The sequence below is a fragment of the Ranitomeya imitator genome, chromosome 1, assembly GCF_032444005.1.
Source record: "Ranitomeya imitator isolate aRanImi1 chromosome 1, aRanImi1.pri, whole genome shotgun sequence".
Lineage (NCBI taxonomy): Eukaryota > Metazoa > Chordata > Amphibia > Anura > Dendrobatidae > Ranitomeya > Ranitomeya imitator.
In genome coordinates this window covers 12,974,006-12,992,370 of record NC_091282.1, presented here as the reverse complement: position 1 = coordinate 12,992,370, position 18,365 = coordinate 12,974,006, and the positions used below count along the sequence as shown (strand labels likewise).

Below are 18,365 nucleotides of genomic sequence, written 5' to 3'. Positions count from 1 at the left end.
TGATAAAGCATTGTTTTTTGCCTCTTTTTTTTATGGTGTTCACTGAAGGGGTTAATAAGTAGGATAGTATTCTAAAGCGGGTTGTTACGGACGTGGCGATACCAAATGTGTGTACTTTCATAGTTTTTTAATTACATAAGTGTATTTATTGGAAATTATATATATTTTCTTTACAGAATTTAGAATTTTTTTTATAAAATATTTTTAGACATTATAATATTTTTTCTTTACATTGTCCCAGTATCGGACATCACTAAATAATGCCAGATCGCTGATCTTACACTTTGCTCTACTTAGTATCAGATCAGCGATCTGACAGGCAGTGAAGGAGGCGTCTCAGGTACTGCTCTAGGCAAGCCCTCGCAAGTCACCTCCCTGCAGGACCCCGCAGCCATCTTGGTGCCTTGGGTCTCCGTGGAGACTCTCAGGACAACACAATCGCATTGCGTTGTCCTGAGGGAAGCAGGTAGGGAATGGATTCCCTGAGCAATGCTTCTCTATGACGCTGTCAAAATGAGGGGCATCAGAAGAGTTAAATGCCCGCGATTGGTGCTAGCACCGATCGTGGACATTGCTGCGGGATGTCCACTGTCACATACAGCTGACACCCGCAACCAATCACCTTGGCGCTCAGCGTGAGGCCGCACGATCGATGTGCTGTACTAGTCCCGCAGAACAGTGCTAGTACGGAACATGTCGGGAAGGGGTTAACATTTGGCCATCCCTGGACAAAATTACTATTATTGTGAACAGTTAAGCAAGTTGAAAATTAACTTTATCCCTTAGAGATAATTTCAAGATGACAAATTTCCTTTCTATTTTAGGCAAAAAAAAGAAAAGAAAATGTGCAGATGCAAAAGTTTGTGCACCCTGCATAGTTAGTACCAAGTAGCACCCCATTTTACAAGCATCACAGCTTGTAAACGGTTCTTGTATTCAGACAAGAGTCTTAATTCTTGTTTGAGAGATTTTCATCCTTTCTTCCTTGGAGAATTCCTCTAGTTCTGTGAGATTCCTGGGGCGTCTTCCATCCTCTGCTATTTTCAGGTCTAGCCACAAATTTCCAATGATGCTCAGATCAGAGGACTGTGAGGGCAATTGTAAAACCTTCAGCTTGCGCTTTTTGAGGTCGTCTATTGTGGATTATGATGTATAGATAGGACCATCATCCATTTTGTAGAAGCCATCCTCTTCCTCTTTTCACTTTCAGCTTTTTTTTTTTTTTTACAGATGGTGTTGTTTGCATCAAGAATTTGTTGAAATTTTATTGAATCTATTCTTCCCTCTTCCCGTCAAATGTTCCCTGTGCCATTGGCTGAAGCCCAACCCTAAAGCATGATTGATCCTCCCCCGGGCTTAATGGTTGGTGAGATGTTCTTTTCCTGAAATTTTGTGCCTTTTTTCTCCACACATACCTTTGATCATTGTGGCCACAGAGTTCTATTTTATCCTCATCGGTCCACAGAATTTGTTTCCAAAATGCATCAGGCTTGTTTAGATGTTCTTTTGCAGACTTCTGATTCTGAATTTTATAGTGTGGACGCAGGAGAGGTATTCTTCTAATGACTCTTCCATTAAGGCCATATTTTTGCAGGTGTCTCTGAACAGTAGAACAATGTACCACAACTCTAGTCTGCTAAATCTTTCTGAAGGTCTTTTGCAGTCAAGAGGGGGGTTCTGATTTGCCTCTCTAGCAATCCTACAAGCAGCTTTTACTGAGATGTTGCATGGTCTTCCAGGCCTTTTCTTGACCTCCACTATTCTTGGTAACTGCCATTTCTTAATTACGTTTCTAACTGAGGAAAGAGCAACTTGAAAATGCATTGCCATCTTCTTATAGCTTTGTCCTGCTTTGAGATCCTCCACAAGGTTAGAGGCGGTGTCAGGGCTGGCGGAACACACCGAGTAAATATAGATGCTATAATTGGTGCGTTCGCAACCCGGGGTCCACCGTGCAATTATGACCTGGAGGAAATGATAGAACATTTCTTACAACAACCAAATGAGTTACCCATTAGAAAAACTTTCTTTATATTCCGCCCTTCCGGACTTCCCTATAGATAAATGGAGGAAGGATGGTGTAAAAAAATTGTTCAGCTTTATTTACCGGAACTAAAAAAGATCCAATCATAAATGATCCATGACTCTATCGTACAACATTCCAAAAGGAGAAAGTTATAACTTTATAGAACTAAGGATACTACATTAGGGTGAAATTCTCTCTCCCCATATCTATCCCAAGAGTTATCACATCTCTTCTGGAAAATACCTTAATAAATACTATTTGGACACCAAAAATCTGTATACACTCTTCAATAGTGACGTAACTAATGAAAAATCAAAACACATGGTGATGTGGGAAGATGATATGAATGTGTTTTTCGCCTGAGTCATGGAAAGAAGCAATTGAACTAACATACAAATCAGATGTAAATCACAGGTGCCTCCAAAATGGGACCAATAAAGGGTGAGCCTCCGTTCAAGAGAAGCCGTCACACAGCTCCGATAACGGAAGATAAAATTCTGATTTTTTTAACCTACAAAATAAATACTAAAACAAAAAATACCCAAGTTTGGAATCGCCGTCTCATCTGGAATTTTTTAGTATTTTTCATCATATCATAAAGTAAAATGCACAATTCGTTGAGCAAAAGAAAATACAAGACCTCAAATATCTGTGGGTGGAAAATAAAGATGTTATGGGAGAAAGGGAGGGAAAAATGCAAAAAGTGAAACTAGCCCCATCAGAATGGGGTTGAAACGTTGATATTGACTCCTAGGATTGCTGACTCTAAGTGGCGATATACCCTGTTCTCTGCATCTGGGAAGAGGAAATTTGCATATCTTATGTCCCATGGGGCATTGCATGACTTATAACTCTACGTTCTCAGAATTGCTGCTCTCTTCAAAGAGAAACATTACTCCCTATAGAGAGCAGTGTGCGGTGATCGGACCTTCTCCTCCAGTACGGAGAGTTCTGGCTTCTACACCTGCAGAGCGAGTGGTGAACAGACGCGGAGGCCGGAGAACGGCTGGAAAGCCTCCATGTCAGACTGACGGGTGATCGGCTCCACCACGTCCCATCTTTATGTCAGGACAGCGACTCGTGTTTCCAGGTCTGAGGGACGGTCCGGTGCCGATATTTATCCAGGACTTTGTGTACAGAACGGAGAAAGTGATTTGTCACAAAGAAGAGAGAAAGAATGAAGGAGAAATGCAAGGATGGAGACACAAGTGTCAGCCAAGAGGGAGGAGCCGGCCGCTCGATCAAGACTGATGATGACATTGAGCCTGCACCGATTCTGAGGGACGAACGAGCGACAGCGGATTAGTGCAAAGAACGGAGAAAGTGATTTGTCACAAAGAAAAAGAGAGTATGAAGGAGAAGACCAAGGAAGGTGACACAAGTGTCTGCCAAGAGGGAGGAGCCGGACGCCGACCACGACTGATGACGACATTGAGCCTGCACAGATTCTGAGGGACGGACGACCGACAGCGGTTTAGGGGGAGAATGATCAGTAAATTAACCCCGTCTCTGCTGAGTAACAATCCACGGCAGACTTAGGGTACCTTCACACTGAACGATATCGCTAGCGATCCGTGACGTTGCAGCGTCATGGATAGCGATATCGTTGAGTTTGACAGGCAGCAGCGATCAGGATCCTGCTGTGACATCGTTGGTCGGAGCAGAAAGGCCAGAACTTTATTTCGTCGCTGGACTCCTGCAGACATCGCTGGATCGGCGTGTGTGACGCCGATTCAGCGATTATCAAATATTAATAGTAAAGCCGCACCCTATAATGGCAATGTCTCTATGGACAGCAGAGTGCACGTCCTCACCAGGGGATCCATCCCAGTAGGTAAATCCAGAAGCGCATGAAGAGAAGGACAGCACCACAGCAATTGTGAAAAAACAGCTCCTGTATTTATTCTGCCATCTGCAACGTTTCGGTCCGTGGACCTTTTTCAAGCATAGTGAAAAGACAATACAACCACCATTATATACCCTTAGGCCAAACCCATTAATTAACAAGCAACCAATGGTGTGGCTCCATACACCTGGAAAAAATACATCATAGTGCAACATACATATATACATATAAAAACAGTCCCACATTGCCAGCCCCCTATATATACTAGCCGCTAACATAGTCCAACTACCTCTGATCGCTCGACGCTATTGTATCACACTCATAAATCCCCAATAAGTCCCCAAAGTCCACAATGTAAACAAATATCACTCGCACCAATCCGGGTACTGCATCCACGATCGTCATGGCATTGTGGGCGTGTTCAGAACAGGAGCAGTCCAATCAGCTCCTAAATCTTAGATCATGTGATCGACATATGCCCAGCATGCAGCGCTCCTCACCGCGCTAGTTCATAGGCTGCTGGTCCACATGTCAGTAGTAAACAAACACCGCCCACTCTTGTCCAATGGTGCACATTGTACTGCGCATGTTCGTGACATTATCCCTGTCCGTAGCTCATATGCGCATGTCGCAGTCCCGGACTCCAGCACAATCAGCACACTGACTCCATATAGTCGGCAACTGCGCATGACAGAGGAATTCTCCATAGATCTCTTCATGACCGATGGCTCCAGTGAGCGGTCCCATAGCGCTATAATGATGGAATCCAGCATAGTCAGCACACTGAATCTATTTAATCGGCAACTGCACCTGACTCAGTAATGCTCCATAGACTTCTTCATGATAGATGACTCCAGTGAGCGGTCACATAGCGCTACAATCAGCGCGCAAAAGTACATCCAGGCTCATAGCTAGGTATAGTATTTTTTCCACTCCAGGTCCATAGTATACAACGGTATACAATATAACATTTCTCCACTGGACACCTTATATATTTATCCCCAATATCGACTATTCCTATATTATGTGATCCATCATTTTAAATATTTACATCTTTTCATATGGGCCTGTAATAAGGCTACGTTCACATTAGCGTCATGCGACGCAGCGTCGTCGACGCACAACGACGCATGCGTCATGCGCCCCTATCTTTAACATTGGGGACGCATGCGTTGTCATGCGTTTTTGTGAAAACGCACGACACATGCGTCGTTTCACTGCACCTGGGGTGGCGTCGGAGACGCTACATGTTGCATTTTTGTAGCGTCGATAAAACGCATGCGTCGAACTTGCGTCGCTCGTGCGTCGTCATTGCGTTGCAATCTCACATTGAAACCGATTGACAACGCACGTGACGCAAGTGCGTGCGTCGTGCGACGCATGCGTCGTTAAATAAAATTACACAAAAAAGTGTCTAGACAGTGATAAACATCCCCCATATATAAAGAGAATGTTTGGATTGTTTGTCACTTCTGCTGCAGCATAGCCAACACACCAGACGTCATCATCTGCTGTCCAGAGATGTAAGTATAGAATGATTCTGCGCATTTTCTACATGTTTTATTTTTAAATTGTTTTATTGCAAGTTGTGTATTATATTCTGCACTGTGGTTGTGTAAAGACATTGTTGTATTTTTAGTCTGGTTGTGATGTATGGCGTTGTATAGGATGGCTTTTCATTGTCTCCGGCCTTGATTATTGTTCTTTCCAGGATAGATTTTTCTTTTCCATTTATTGGTTTGGGGGTGTTTTTTGTATTCAGTTGTGATGTATTTTTCTTGCGTTATATGATGGCGTTTCATTGTCTCCGGCCATGTTGGTTTTATTGTAAAGTATGGTAGTATAGAATGATTCTGCGCCCTTTTATTAAATGTAATTATTTTTATTGCAAGTTGTGTATTATGTTGTGCACTGTGGTTGTGTAAAGACATTGTTGTATGTTTCTGGTTGTGATGTATGGCGTTGTATGGCCTTTTATTGTCTCCCGCCCTGTCGGTTTTATTGTAAAGTATGGTGGTGTATCCAGGATTGCCGTTTCTGTCCTTAATTTTTTGGGGTTGTTAATTTTTTTGTTTCAAAAATCTATTGTGTTTTTTGGGTTGCTCCGTGCATGCTGTTGTTCCAAATTTTTTTTTTTTTTTTAAATAGAAATGTTTGCTTTTTTAATCAGTTTCTGAGGTATTTAAGGTCTTTATATTTAGCCGTTTTTTTTTTTTTAATTGTCACGTATGGCGGTATGGTTTGGCTTTTCTTTTGACTTTTTGCAATCAATGTAGTAAAAATTTTGTTAAAAAAAAACTGTCTTTTTGGATTACGACATAGGGTCTGTTGTGTATTTGTTTTGTTATCTTTAAGGTACTGTCACACTAGACGATATCGCTAGCGATCCGTGACGTTGCAGCGTCCTCGCTAGCGATATCGTCCAGTGTGACAGGCAGCAGCGATCAGGCCCCTGCTGGGAGATCGCTGGTCGGGGAAGAAAGTCCAGAACTTTATTTCGTCGCTGGACTCCCCGTAGACATCGCTGAATCGGCGTGTGTGACACCGATTCAGCGATGTCTTCACTGGTAACCAGGGTAAACATCGGGTAACTAAGCGCAGGGCCGCGCTTAGTAACCCGATGTTTACCCTGGTTACCAGCGTAAAAAAACAAACAGTACATACTTACATTCAGCTGTCTGTCCCTTGCCGTCTGGTTCCTGCACTGACTGCTGGCCGTAAAGTGAAAGCAGAGCACAGCCACAGCGGTGAGTCACCGCTGTGTGACTCACCGCTGTGCTGTGCTTTCACTTTACGGCCAGCAGTCAGTGCAGGAACCAGACGGCAAGGGACAGACAGCTGAATGTACGTATGTACTGTTTGTTTTTTTACGCTGGTAACCAGGGTAAACATCGGGTTACTAAGCGCGGCCCTGCGCTTAGTTACCCGATGTTTACCCTGGTTACCGGGGACCTCGGGATCGTTGGTCGCTGGAGAGCTGTCTGTGTGACAGCTCTCCAGCGACCAAACAGCGACGCTGCAGCGATCCGGATCGTTGTCGGTATCGCTGCAGCGTCGCTAAGTGTGACGGTACCTTTAGGCTTTTGTTTACTCTGGCATTGTGTTGTCTCTGCCATTGTTTTTTGTTTCAATGTGGAGGTTGTTTGCTCAGCGTTAGTTCAGTTGGCATTGTACATAAGTGCAATGTTCCTTGTGGTTGAAATTTAAATGTATTGTTTTTTTTATATTTTCCTATGTTCCGCTGTATTGTGCATAGGATAAATTTTATTTTGTTTTTTATTTCAGAATTTCATCTAGTAAAAATGGCCAGCGAGTCAAGCATCACCCCACCGCTGAGGAGGCCGGTGAGTACATGATCTACTGTTGCTTACTATTCGGTGTCATTTGTAGACGGGTCACTCAACTTTTTTTAAACTATTTTCCAGGCTTCTTCAAGAGGAACATAGCCCTCAGGAGCAGAGACCACGGGACCAAGCTGTGGTGGCAGGACGGCGAGTAAGTTTTTATTTCAAACAACCTAGTCTTTTTTTTCTTTAACTTTTTTTATTTTTTTTTTGGGTATGGGGGGTGGTGGGAGGGGGAGAACAATTTTTATCTTGCAAACATTAATATTTTCCAATTATTCTAGGTTTCACAACGGGCCCATGATGAACCACTGGACATCGACCTCATGGTTGCATCCATACAGGAGCGAGGCCCGTTGTGGGACAGCCGTGACCCCCGGCACGCGGACCATGGCGTGTTGCGCCGTTTGTGGCTTGAGGTGGCAAAATCGCTGTGGGATGGCTTCCACAGCGCTTCCCCCGCGGTCAAAGATAAATTTCGTAAGTATTGCCGAAATGCTGCTCTGACCCATCATGCCAGGATACACAACCGTCTGTGATGTCTTCTATTGGGATTGCACACGGTTGCGTTATCAATTTCAATATTTTCTCTCAACCTAATTTTTTTTTTTTACTTTATACACAGTTAAACAATTGAAGACCAGATGGCGCTCCATGAAGGACCGTTTCAAGAGGGGCCTGAAAAAGGAGGGACAGATTCGTAGTGGTGCTGCAGCTTCAAGGACCTCAATATATAAATACAATCGTATTTTGCAATTCCTGTGACCGGTCCTTGAAAGCCGAGAGTAAGTATAGTACCTATTCCCACACCTCGTTTGGAAAACATGCATATTCACGTAGTATATTTCCCAGCCACGTAGTTTATTGCCCAGCCATTTATTTTGGCAAGTACAAAGTATACACACAGACAGATAGTAGATTGGCCATGCCCGGGCAATATTTCATAGTGGAGTAGTATATTGCCCATCCAGGTTTATCCCAGATTTAAAAAAAAAAAGGAAAAATATAATAGACACGGCATACCTTCTAGTCCACGGCAGGTTATGTTCCCAGGGTTGCTCAGCTCGCAGGACCTGTGATGACGTCTCGGTCACATGACCGTGACGTCATGGCAGTTCCGACGATAAGCGTAATTGTCAGGTGTTACAAACGCCAAACATGGGTGACTATTTAGAAAAAAATAAATGTATTCTATTTTTAATATTGATGCGGCATATGCAGTGTCAATATTAAAAATTGGTTAACATTAACGGCGGCAATGGATACCGCCGGTAAAGTTAATTAATGACAGGGGAGTATGCGGGCGACGGGCATTCACTGCGGGGAGTAAGGAGCGGGCATTTTAATCAGGCCTGTGACCCGCGCTGATTGGTCGCATCAGCCATGTCAGGCAGCTGGCCGGTTCAATCAGCAAACCGTTACGACTGACAGACTGAACTAACCCTTAACAGTTATGTTAAATTATAATGTGTGATGCAATGTTAACTTTTACACAGGTGGTGACGAATGTGAAATGTTATATTTTGTATACTAATGGTTTCCTTATGTTTTCCCAGAACACACAGCAGCACTCGCGAGCCTGTCCGACCCTCTGGAGCGGTCCTTCGTGAATCGTCATCTGACCCGTCACAGCCATCCCACAGCGAGAGCAGGTCTGCACCACCACAATCTGGCGAACCGGCAGCCGGTCCATCAGATGTTCCCCTGGCCGAGGCCTCTGTCTCTCCTTCCTTCGGGTCTTCCCGACAGCGTCAGCGGGCCTCGGACAGGCCGCTACTGCCCGAATTTTTGCTTTTGAGTACGGTCTTCCAGAATTCTTTCAAGGCGCTGGGCGATAGAATGGACACAGCTCTGTCCAATATCGACCGGCGTCTTCAAACAATGGAATGGAGCTCTCGAGGCCGGCCAAACATTTTTTTAGTGCCATTGAGAAGGGCATGGTGGAACATCTTACGCCGGAACTCCAGATTTCGGTGATGGAGGCCTACAACAATGCATATGTGACTGCTCTGCAGCAGGCTCGGGTCATGCAGTCAGCGACTACAATGCCCGCAGTACCATCGCTGGCTAACATGGCTCCGACTCCTGCTGCAGAGCACCAACACAGAGCTCCGCGTGCCGAGGGCCACCGCCGCCGCCACCATAGAACAGAGCCCCAAACTTCTGCTCCTGCCAGGCCTTCAAGGGCACAAAGACGGGAAGCCGGACCACACACAGAGGGAGAGAGGAGAAAAAGAAAAGACCAGAACTACAACGTCGGCTATGGCTGCTCGAAGAACTAGCACACCCAGTACCCAGCCTGGGTCTACCCGAAGCAGGAGTAGCCATAGCCAGTCCACATTAGCTAGGACACTGGTCGTCCCTCCTCCCTCACCTGCTGCGTTGGCATTATCGCCACCCTCAACAGGCTGGACTGACGTCGGCATCCCGTCCAGTGTGTTAAAATATGGTGGTTCCTCCCCCTCGTCCTCCTCCTCGTTCTCCTCAACCCACACCCAAACTGGAGGATATCAATCCCCCTTTGTCGCTGACGTTAATACCCCTTAACCTTTACCCATTTTTTCTTTTTGTGTCCCCAGTAATAAAATTGTTAATTTGATCAAAAATACGGAGTTTCTTTGTCTAAAATAAAGTTTGCACCAAATCACACCTTGCGCCGTATAAACAAATCTTGTGTTTGTAACACCTGATGTGCAATGTCTGACACAATTTTATCAATTTTTTGTTCAAATTTTTTTAGGGCAGGCTTTCATTGTAACATAGTAACATAGTTAGTAAGGCCGAAAAAAGACATTTGTCCATCCAGTTCAGCCTATATTCCATCATAATAAATACCCAGATCTACGTCCTTCTACAGAACCTAATAATTGTATGATACAATATTGTTCTGCTCCAGGAAGACATCCAGGCCTCTCTTGAACCCCTCGACTGAGTTCGCCATCACCACCTCCTCAGGCAAGCAATTCCAGATTCTCACTGCCCTAACAGTAAAGAATCCTCTTCTATGTTGGTGGAAAAACCTTCTCTCCTCCAGACGCAAAGAATGCCCCCTTGTGCCCGTCACCTTCCTCATGTACTATGAGGAACATCTCATTGTACTATGAGATGTTACAAACACAAAGAGCATTTCACAATATATCAATTTTAAAACCTACCGTAAAGGTACCATCACACAACGATTTCATTAACGATATAGTTGTTTTTTGTCACGTAGCAACGTTATCTTTTCTGAAATCGTTATGCGTGCCAGCGACCAACGATCAGGCCCCTGCTGGGAGATTGTAGGTCTCTGCGAATGATCAGGACCTTTATTGGGTCACTGATCACAAGCTGTCATTGTTGGATCGGCGTGTTTGACACCGATCCAGCGATGTCTTCGCTGGAAACCAGGGAATATCGGGTTACTAGCGCAGTGTTTTACCCACTCCAAAAATTGAAAAATACCAAAAAATACTACACACTTACATTACGGTGTCTACCACGTCCCTCGCCGTCATCTTCCCGCAGTGAATGACACTGTCATTCCCGGCCGTAAAGTAAAAGCAGAGCACACCGTTGACTTAAACGCTGTGCTGTGCTTTAGGGCTGGCATAGTGCAGAAAGCTGACGGCGATGTACGTGTCACACACCGGAATGTAAGGGTTTTTTTGTTTTTTGTTTTACATTTACAATGGTAAACAGAGTAAACATCGTGAGTGCGGCCCTGCGCTTCATAACACAATGTTTACCCAGATTACACGGGGAAAAAAAATCACAATTTATAAAAAATGGATTAAGGTAGATATCAGGCGAACAGCCACATTCTATTCAGATCAAATTGATCAAGAGGCTACATTTGTATATATAGGACAGATCTAAAAGGCAACTGTTAATGAGACCACCCCTAACAAAAATAAACAGTATATAATAGCATTAAAAACAATAATACACCGATAAGGTACCACAAAGGCCCTTCATACTTACATTCCGGTGTCTGTCGCGTCCCTCGGCGTTCTGCTTCCCTGCACTGTGAGCGCCGGCCAGCCGTAAAGCAGATTACAGCGGTGACGTCACCGCTGTGCTTTATGGCCAGCCGGCGCTCACAGTCAGTGCAGGAAAGCACAGCGCCGGGGGACAGACACCAGAATGTAAGTATGTAGTGTTTGTTTTTTTTTACATTAGCACTGGTAACCAGGGTAAACATCGGGTTACTAAGCGCGGCCCTGCACTTAGTAACCCGATGTTTACCCTGGTTACCAGGGGACTTCGCATAGTTGGTCGCTGGAGAGCTGTCTGTGTGACAGCTCTCCAGCAACCACACAGCGACGCTGCAGCGATCAGGATCGTTGTCTAGATCGCTGCAGTGTCGCAAAATGTGACGGTACCTTAAGGGACAGAAAGAACTCACAAGACAGAACGGACAGAAGGACGGGACATCTGCAGACAAAATGTGACCGATGCTCTAAGGAAGGAGAAAGATTGTGAAAGAAGCCGCCGAGGACGAAGACTCAAGACTGATGAAGACGAGACGACAGCGGAGAAACCGCGACTCACAGATCAGAAGAAAATAATCAGGGAAATGAAAGCTGTTGTCAGACGGAGAAAATGTAGAGAAAACCGGAGCAAGTCTGGAGAAAACTCATCTATTATAGGACGACGCCGGAGAGACGTCATCACATCCACCGGAGCCAACAAGGAGCCTCTCACCTCGTGGTGTAAGAGGCCGGAGCTCCTCCATCATCACATCCTGGTACCGATCCTGGTGTCCTTCTAGATACTCCCACTCCTCCATGGAGAGATAGACAGCGACGTCCTGACACCTTATAGGAACCTGACAACAGCCACACCGTCATCACCCAGAATCCTCCAGTGCTGTATAATGTCCCAGCAGTCACCTCTCCGCTCATCACCCAGAATCCTCCAGTGCTGTATAATGTCCCAGCAGTCACCTCTCCGCTCATCACCCAGAATCCTCCAGTGCTGTATAATGTCCCAGCAGTCACCTCTCCGCTCATCACCCAGAATCCTCCAGTGCTGTATAATGTCCCAGCAGTCACCTCTCCACTCATCACCCAGAATCCTCCAGTGCTGTATAATGTCCCAGCAGTCACCTCTCCGCTCATCACCCAGAATCCTCCAGTCCTGTATAATGTCCCAGCAGTCACCTCTCCGCTCATCACCCAGAATCCTCCAGTGCTGTATAATGTCCCAGCAGTCACCTCTCCGCTCATCACCCAGAATCCTCCAGTGCTGTATAATCTCCCAGCAGTCACCTCTCCGCTCATCACCCAGAATCCTCCAGTGCTGTATAATGTCCCAGCAGTCACCTCTCCACTCATCACCCAGAATCCTCCAGTGCTGTATAATCTCCCAGCAGTCACCTCTCCACTCATCACCCAGAATCCTCCAGTCCTGTATAATATCCCAGCAGTCACCTCTCCGTTCATCACCCAGAATCCTCCAGTGCTGTATAATCTCCCAGCAGTCACCTCTCCGCTCATCACCCAGAATCCTCCAGTCCTGTATAATGTCCCAGCAGTCACCTCTCCGCTCATCACCCAGAATCCTCCAGTCCTGTATAATGTCCCAGCAGTCACCTCCCCGCTCATCACCCAGAATCCTCCAGTGCTATATAATGTCCCAGCAGTCACCTCTCCACTCATCACCCAGAATCCTCCAGTGCTGTATAATGTCCCAGCAGTCACCTCTCCACTCATCACCCAGAATCCTCCAGTGCTGTATAATGTCCCAGCAGTCACCTCTCCGCTCATCACCCAGAATCCTCCAGTGCTGTATAATGTCCCAGCAGTCACCTCTCCGCTCATCACCCAGAATCCTCCAGTCCTGTATAATATCCCAGCAGTCACCTCTCCGTTCATCACCCAGAATCCTCCAGTCCTGTATAATATCCCAGCAGTCACCTCTCCGCTCATCACCCAGAATCCTCCAGTCCTGTATAATGTCCCAGCAGTCACCTCTCCGCTCATCACCCAGAATCCTCCAGTGCTGTATAATGTCCCAGCAGTCACCTCTCCATTCATCACCCAGAATCCTCCAGTCCTGTATAATGTCCCAGCAGTCACCTCTCTGCTCATCACCCAGAATCCTCCAGTCCTGTATAATGTCCCAGCAGTCACCTCTCCGCTCATCACCCAGAATCCTCCAGTCCTGTATAATGTCCCAGCAGTCACCTCTCCACTCATCACCCAGAATCCTCCAGTGCTGTATAATCTCCCAGCAGTCACCTCTCCGCTCATCACCCAGAATCCTCCAGTCCTGTATAATATCCCAGCAGTCACCTCTCCGTTCATCACCCAGAATCCTCCAGTCCTGTATAATATCCCAGCAGTCACCTCTCCGTTCATCACCCAGAATCCTCCAGTGCTGTATAATCTCCCAGCAGTCACCTCTCCGCTCATCACCCAGAATCCTCCAGTGCTGTATAATGTCCCAGCAGTCACCTCTCCGCTCATCACCCAGAATCCTCCAGTGCTGTATAATCTCCCAGCAGTCACCTCTCCGCTCATCACCCAGAATCCTCCAGTCCTGTATAATGTCCCAGCAGTCACCTCTCCGCTCATCACCCAGAATCCTCCAGTCCTGTATAATATCCCAGCAGTCACCTCTCCGTTCATCACCCAGAATCCTCCAGTGCTGTATAATGTCCCAGCAGTCACCTCTCCGTTCATCACCCAGAATCCTCCAGTCCTGTATAATATCCCAGCAGTCACCTCTCCGTTCATCACCCAGAATCCTCCAGTGCTGTATAATGTCCCAGCAGTCACCTCTCCGTTCATCACCCAGAATCCTCCAGTCCTGTATAATATCCCAGCAGTCACCTCTCCGTTCATCACCCAGAATCCTCCAGTGCTGTATAATGTCCCAGCAGTCACCTCTCCGTTCATCACCCAGAATCCTCCAGTGCTGTATAATGTCCCAGCAGTCACCTCCCCGCTCATCACCCAGAATCCTCCAGTGCTATATAATGTCCAGGCAGTCACCTCTCCACTCATCACCCAGAATCCTCCAGTCCTGTATAATGTCCCAGCAGTCACCTCTCCGCTCATCACCCAGAATCCTCCAGTGCTGTATAATGTCCCAGCAGTCACCTCTCCGCTCATTACCCAGAATCCTCCAGTGCTGTATAATGTCCCAGCAGTCACCTCTCCACTCATCACCCAGAATCCTCCAGTGCTGTATAATGTCCCAGCAGTCACCTCTCCGCTCATCACCCAGAATCCTCCAGTCCTGTATAATGTCCCAGCAGTCACCTCTCCGCTCATCACCCAGAATCCTCCAGTGCTGTATAATCTCCCAGCAGTCACCTCTCCGCTCATCACCCAGAATCCTCCAGTCCTGTATAATATCCCAGCAGTCACCTCTCCGTTCATCACCCAGAATCCTCCAGTGCTGTATAATCTCCCAGCAGTCACCTCTCCGCTCATCACCCAGAATCCTCCAGTGCTGTATAATGTCCCAGCAGTCACCTCTCCGCTCATCACCTAGAATCCTCCAGTCCTGTATAATGTCCCAGCAGTCACCTCTCCGCTCATCACCCAGAATCCTCCAGTCCTGTATAATCTCCCAGCAGTCACCTCTCCACTCATCACCCAGAATCCTCCAGTCCTGTATAATATCCCAGCAGTCACCTCTCCGCTCATCACCCAGAATCCTCCAGTGCTGTATAATGTCCCAGCAGTCACCTCTCCACTCATCACCCAGAATCCTCCAGTGCTGTATAATCTCCCAGCAGTCACCTCTCCGCTCATCACCCAGAATCCTGCAGTGCTGTATAATGTCCCAGCAGTCACCTCTCCGCTCATCACCCAGAATCCCTCAGTCCTGTATAATGTCCCAGCAGTCACCTCTCCGCTCATCACCCAGAATCCTCCAGTGCTGTATAATGTCCCAGCAGTCACCTCTCCACTCATCACCCAGAATCCTCCAGTGCTGTATAATGTCCCAGCAGTCACCTCTCCGCTCATCACCCAGAATCCTCCAGTCCTGTATAATCTCCCAGCAGTCACCTCTCCGTTCATCACCCAGAATCCTCCAGTGCTGTATAATGTCCCAGCAGTCACCTCTCCGCTCATCCCCCAGAATCCTCCAGTGCTGTATAACCTCCCAGCAGTCACCTCTCCGCTCATCACCCAGAATCCTCCACTCCTGTATAAAGACCCAGCAGTCACCTCTCCGCTCATCACCCAGAATCCTCCAGTGCTGTATAATGTCCCAGCAGTCACCTCTCCGCTCATCACCCAGAATCCTCCAGTGCTGTATAATGTCCCAGCAGTCACCTCTCCGCTCATCACCCAGAATCCTCCAGTGCTGTATAATGTCCCAGCAGTCACCTCTCCGCTCATCACCCAGAATCCTCCAGTCCTGTATAATCTCCCAGCAGTCACCTCTCCGCTCATCACCCAGAATCCTCCAGTGCTGTATAATGTCCCAGCAGTCACCTCTCCGCTCATCACCCAGAATCCTCCAGTGCTGTATAATGTCCCAGCAGTCACCTCTCCGCTCATCACCCAGAATCCTCCAGTGCTGTATAATCTCCCAGCAGTCACCTCTCCGCTCATCACCCAGAATCCTCCAGTCCTGTATAATGTCCCAGCAGTCACCTCTCCGCTCATCACCCAGAATCCTCCAGTCCTGTATAATGTCCCAGCAGTCACCTCTCCGCTCATCACCCAGAATCCTCCAGTGCTGTATAATCTCCCAGCAGTCACCTCTCCGCTCATCACCCAGAATCCTCCAGTGCTGTGTAATGTCCCAGCAGTCACCTCTCCGCTCATCACCCAGAATCCCCCAGTCCTGTATAATGTCCCAGCAGTCACCTCTCCGCTCATCACCCAGAATCCTCCAGTCCTGTATAATCTCCCAGCAGTCACCTCTCCGCTCATCACCCAGAATCCTCCAGTCCTGTATAATCTCCCAGCAGTCACCTCTCCGCTCATCACCCAGAATCCTCCAGTCCTGTATAATCTCCCAGCAGTCACCTCTCCGCTCAGCAGATCAATCATCTTGTTGCTGAGCTCCAGGATCTTCTTGTTCCTCTCATGTAGCAGGGAGTGCGGGGGAGGCTCTGTGATGGGGCCCGGGCTCCGCCCTCCTGACTCCTGGAGATGGATGATGGGAGTCACACCGTCCCCCGGTGTCTTCCTCACTATTGTGTAATCCTGTGTATGGAGAGAGACACTTAGGGAGAAGATTCCTTCCCGACTCCAGATCTGACAATCAGTAGAAATCCCGGGATCAATAACCGTCTCCAGTAATCTGGGGCCATAACCGGGAATATTATTCCCCTCCGGACAGACATCCCGGCCCCTCTACAGCTCTTATAGGGAATCCCCATGACAACTCCTCCGGGCAGAGAGCTCCACACAATCACTGCTCTTACAGTAAAGAATCCTTCTCTCTATTCTGGATGTCGGACTTGTCACAGAACACAATAAAGCTGATAGAAATGTAGAGGAGTTACCTCTCCGCTCAGCAGGGAGATGATCTCCAGGGCGAAGTGGAATAATCTTCTGGTGGTCTCATCCCCGTCCTCGTCCATCCTCGGGGTCATTCAGGAGGAGGAGGGATGAGCACTGGATCAGCTGGAGGGATCTCGTCCTGCCGGCGTCTTCATGATGAAGAAGAAAATGGAAATCACAGGTGACGATAGAACGACAATCACTAAATTCTGCCAAATATCAACATTTATCAGGAGGAAAAGCCACAAAACTCCACTGCGGCCTCCTCCGCCGGTCTGACCGCTCATCATCAGCCTCCTAGGAGGACGGTCACTGTGGTAACTATAGCACCAGCAGAGGACGGTCACCGTGGTAACTACACCGCCAGCGGGGGACGGTCACCGTGGTAACTACACCGCCAGCGGGGGATGGTCACCGTGGTAACTACACCACCAGCAGAGGACGGTCACCGTGGTAACTACACCTCCAGCAGGGCTGTGAGATGAGGAGCAGACGCTGCACATCCCCCATACAATGCTGCCCGTCCCCAACAGTGAGGAGCCGCAGTCACAGGGAGCAGGAGCCTCCACAGGAACAGCTCTGATCTCACCCCACACTCTCCTCTCACAGATTTACCACAAACCCTCCTGTAATCTCACCGGAATGGCGGGAAATCTGCTGCTGGCTGACACCAGAGAACACGAGCTGCACACAACCAGGACGGAGCTGCTGCACTGAGAGCGGAAGGACCTGTGGTGACGTCACCGTCATGTGATCAGGGGGCGGGGCTCAGGGGAGAATGGTGAAGGACCTGTGGTGACGTCACCGTCATGTGATCAGGGGGCGGGGCTCAGGGGAGACTGGTGAAAGACCTGTGATTCCTTCAGCTTAGCTCAGCGGTGACTGGAGCAGAATTCATTTTGTCTGTGCTCACAGTTCTGTCTGTAAGGGCGTCCTCTGTACTGCAACTCCGTACTTGTTAGCCCGGCCTCACACCTGCGAGTTTTACGGACGTATGAGAGGTGCTGAAAATACGGATTGCACACGGTACAATTATTCTCTATGCCCCAGCTCCTATCAGCCGTATTTTACTGATCCGTATTATACGGTCTTCTACGGCCGTAGAACATCGCAGCATGCTGCGTTTGTCACCGTATTGCGCAAAAAATCCGCTAATGAAAGTCAATGGGGGTGAGAAAAATACGGATTACATATACGGAGGATGCCATGCGCAAAATACACTGACACACCCTGCCTACAGATGAGATACGGACCACTATTTTGGGGACCGTATTTTTATACGCTGAGTGTGACGCCGGCCTCATACTGAGAATAAACCTGAGCTTAAAGGGAGGGTGCCGTGATTTTAATTTTTGTATTAATAATTATTGATTATACAATCAATTATTTTTAATACAAAATTAAATTAACTCCTTTAATAGTTTTTTATTTATTGACATTTGTGTGTGCCACTGGGGGCTGCCATTTTGACTAGTGGGGGTGTGTGTGTCTGGGAACGACACTTGCACTCCTCACTTACGGCAGCCATGGGCATAGGATCCAACAGTCGGACCCCGACCGCATCTCTTACATTGAGGCCGCTTCTCTGGGCTGCAACGTCACAGCTGTGAGAGGAGATCGCGGCCATTTTGTTTGCTGTGGGCTGCGATGACAGAAGATGTTGAGGAGAAGCTGCTGGGAGCGAGGGTTCG

At 47.5% G+C, this 18,365-nt stretch overlaps 1 pseudogene; it reads right to left on the bottom strand.

Moving 5' to 3' along the window:
- The window catches only part of LOC138658290 (zinc finger protein 850-like), a 242,457-nt pseudogene that overhangs the window by 10,960 nt on the left and 213,132 nt on the right, over positions 1 to 18,365 (bottom strand).